Genomic DNA, 4,639 nt, shown 5'->3' on the forward strand with positions numbered 1-4,639 from the left:
CTTCTTTACCCTTTCGGATAGTGTCTTGAACGCACGAACAAAACGCCGCTGTTTGGATATAACGATGGATTATTTTGAACCAAACCAACATTTGTTATTGAAGTAGAAGTCCTGGGAGTGCATTCTGACGAAGACAGCAAAGGTAATAACATTTTTCTTATAGTAAATCTGACTTTGGTGAGTGCTAAACTTGCTGGGTGTCTAAATAGCTAGCCCTGTGATGCCGGGCTATCTACTCAGAATATTGCAAAATGTGCTTTCACCTAAAAAGCTATTTTATAATCTGACATATCGAGTGCATAGAGGAGTTCTGTATCTATAATTCTTAAAAGAATTGTTATGCTTTTTGTGAATGTTTATCGTGAGTAATTTAGTAAATTCACCGGCAGTGTTCGGTGGGAATGCTAGTCACATGCTAGTCACATGCTAATGTAAAAAGCTGGTTTTTGATATAAATATGAACTTGATTGAACAAAACATGCATGTATTGTATAACATAATGTCCTAGGTTTGTCATCTGATGAAGATCATCAAAGGTTAGTGCTGCATTTAGCTGTGGTTTGGGTTTATGTGACATTATATGCTAGCTTGAAAAATGGGTGTCTGATTATTTCTGGCTGGGTACTCTGCTGACATAATCTAATGTTTTGCTTTCGTTGTAAAGCCTTTTTGAAATCGGACAGTGTGGTTAGATTAACGAGAGTCTTGTCTTTAAAATGGTGTAAAATAGTCATATGTTTGAGAAATTGAAGTTTTTGCATTTTTGAGGTTTTTGAATAACGCGCCACAGGATTACACTGGCTGTTACGTAGGTGGGACGATTTGGTGCCACCTGCCCTAGAGAGGTTAAAGAAGTCATATGTTTCCTGACCAATTCACTCATAGTGTATTAAATTAGTCAAAAGTTTACTATTTGGTTCCATATTCTTTGACTGCATCAAGCTTGTGACTGCCATGATTGAGAAAGATCATGAACAATAATTAGTGAGAAAGTTACAGAGGCTTCAACAAAACCTGCTAACCTCTCACCATTACCAATAACAGAGGATACAACAAAACATGCTAACCTCTCACCATTACCAATAACAGAGGCTACAACAAAACATGCTAACCTCTCACCATTACCAATAACAGAGGATACAACAAAACATGCTAACCTCTCACCATTACCAATAACAGAGGATACAACAAAACATGCTAACCTCTCACCCTTACCAATAACAGAGGCTACAACAAAACATGCTAACCTCTCACCATTACCAATAACAGAGGCTACAACAAAACATGCTAACCTCTCACCATTACCAATAACAGAGGCTACAACAAAACATGCTAACCTCTCACCATTACCAATAACAGAGGATACAACAAAACATGCTAACCTCTCACCATTACCAATAACAGAGGCTACAACAAAACATGCTAACCTCTCACCATTACCAATAACAGAGGCTACAACAAAACATGCTAACCTCTCACCATTACCAATAACAGAGGCTACAACAAAACAAGCTAACCTCTCACCATTACCAATAACAGAGACGACAACGAAACACTTGTTGACCAACTACAGGAATACTGACCTCAGAGTCTCCAGTCTGCAGTGTGGATCCTCCAGTCCAGCAGAGAGCAGCTCCACTCCTGAATCCTTCAGGTCATTGTTACTCAGGTCCAGCTCTCTCAGGTGTGAGTGGTTTGAACTGAGAACTGAGGCCAACACTTTACAGGATGTGTCTGTGAGTTTACAGCCAGTGAGTCTGCCAACACAGAAGAAATACAATGACAGACACTTTGTATTAAAATGATACGCTTAGCTTCCTCTGTTTACGCTGTTACCCGTTTACAAATAATGTGTTGGGTTTGACCTCAGAGCTGAGACCAGAGAAGCACAGCCTTCCTCTGTGACTAGACAGCCTGACAGCCTGCAAAGAGTCAAATCATATTAAAACCACACTGCTATTCTTTGGCTGGTGAAAATAGTGGCAGTATATTTCTTCAACATATTCAGATACATCAGTGTCCTGAAACCTGCCATATCTACTCATACATTAAAGTATCATATTATAAATTACAAATTATCAAAGTTTTGCCTGCAGATAGAAACATGTATAGTACAAATATTTGAGTAGACTGACCAGACCAGTTTAAAAGCAGTATCAGTCAAAAGACAGACAGTGAGGTATCAGATTTAGATTGTATTGAGTATACAGTCCACACCATATCTATTTTGACAGTGAAGATAACATTTTAAATGTGGCTCTAAACTCCAACATTTTGGATTTCAGATCAAATGTTTCATATGAGGTGACAGTATATAATGTCACCTTTTATTTGAGGATATTTTCATATATATCTGATTCACCATTTAGAAAAATGAAAGCACTTTATGCATCTAGTCCCCCTATTTAAAGAAGTCATATGTTTTCTGACCAATTCACTCATAGTGTATTAAATTAGTCAAAAGTTTAGTATTTGGTCCCATATTCTTTGACTGCAATGACTACATCAAGCCTGTGACTGCCATGATTGAGAAAGATCATGAATAATAATGAGTGAGAAAGTTACAGAGGATACAACAAAACATGCTAACCTCTCACCATTACCAATAACAGAGGCTACAACAAAACATGCTAACCTCTCACCATTACCAATAACAGATGCTACAACAAAACATGCTAACCTCTCACCATTACCAATGTATTTATTTATAAGCACCTCAAGTTGTGGTTACTCACTACTTGGTAGATATTCCCTCAGCGAAGTATGGCAGTTCCATGCAGGTTTCCTCACCAAGTCCAAGGCAGCACAGCTACCCATGCAGACAGTACTCCTTAGTAACCGATATCCCCATGGCAACACGAACTCCTTAAGCTTCCCAAGCAATTATCTCCCGGTGTCAGACGATGCTAGGCTAACCTCAAGGCTGGCTAATACCTCCACGACGAGACGGTAGCTTCAGTCTTTACTAAGTTTTAACTAAATTATAACAAATCTTTTATTAAATAAAACATGTATTTCCCTTCATGTCTTAGTAGCTATGGGTTTTGTTGTAGTTCTGTCGTCTTCTTTTATAATTTTTCTTCACCAACCGTCCTGAGGTAAAACGTCCATCCTTTCATCAACGTCTTTTCCCCTCCCGTTAACCAGGTCAACTCCCATTGGCCACAACTTAACAAGCGACCTTATTGGTCAAAACGTAAACTTCAAAGTAAAACAAACTATTCACTTATACATTAAATAAATATTTCTTCAAAAAGCATAATGATTTAACAACATTACAGTTTAGGAGCAATTCAATCATCTTTTAAATATAACACCAATTAATTATAACAAATAAACTCAATACTTGGTTCAAACAAGGGTATTACACAAACATACAGTCAATAATACAGTAGAAAAATAAGTCTATATACAATGTGAGCAAATTAAGTCAAATAAGGGAGGTAAAGGCAAAAAAAGGCCATGGTGGCAAAGTAAATACAATATAGCAAGTAAAACACTGGAATGGTAGATATGCAGTGGAAGAAAGTGCAAAGTAGAAATAATGGGGTGCAAAGGAGCTAAATATATAATATAAATAGAGTAGGGGAAGAGGTAGTTGGGCTAAATTATAGATGGGCTATGTACAGGTGCAGTAATCTGTGAGCTGCTCTGACAGCTGGTGCTTAAAGCTAGTGAGGGAGATAAGTGTTTCCAGTTTTAGAGATTTTTGTAGTTCGTTCCAGTCATTGGCAGCAGAGAACTGGAAGAAGAGGCGGCCGAAGGAGGAATTGGCTTTGGGGGTGACCAGAGAGATATACCTGCTGGAGCGCGTGCTACAGGTGGGTGCTTCTATGGTGACCAGTGAGCGGAGATAAGGGGGGACTTTACCTAGCAGGGTCTTGTAGATGACCTGGAGCCAGTGGGTTTAGCGACGAGTATGAAGCGAGGGCCAGACAACGAGAGCGTACAGGTCGCAGTGGTGGGTAGTACAGTGGGGGAAAAAGTATTTGATCCCCTGCTGATTTTGTACGTTTGCCCACTGACAAAAAAATGATCAGTCTATAATTTTAATGGTAGGTTTATTTGAACAGTGAGAGACAGAATAACAGCAAAAAAATCAAGAAAAACGCGTGTCAAAAATGTTATACAATTATTCGCATTTTAATGAGGGAAATGAGTATTTGACCCCTCTGCAAAACATGACTTAGTACTTGGTGGCAAAACCCTTTCTTGTAGTTGGCCACCAGGTTTGCACACATCTCAGGAGGGATTTTGTCCCACTCCTCTTAGCAGATCTTCTCCAATTCATTAAGGTTTCGAGGCTGACGTTTGGCAACTCGAACCTTCAGCTCCCTCCACAGATTTTCTATGGGATTAAGGTCTGGAGACTGGCTAGGCCACTCCAGGACCTTAATGTGCTTCTTCTTGAGCCACTCCTTTGTTGCCTTGGCCGTGTGTTTTGGGTCATTGTCATGCTTGAATACCCATCCACAACTCATTTTCAATGCCCTGGCTGAGGGAAGGAGGTTCTCACCCAAGACTTGACGGTACATGGCCCCGCCTATCGTCCCTTTGATGCAGTGAAGTTGTCCTGTCCCCTTAGCAGAAAAACACCCCTTTAGCATAATGTTTCCACCTCCATGTTTGACGGTGGAGA

The sequence above is a fragment of the Salmo salar genome, unplaced genomic scaffold (assembly GCF_905237065.1).
Source record: "Salmo salar unplaced genomic scaffold, Ssal_v3.1, whole genome shotgun sequence".
NCBI lineage: Eukaryota > Metazoa > Chordata > Actinopteri > Salmoniformes > Salmonidae > Salmo > Salmo salar.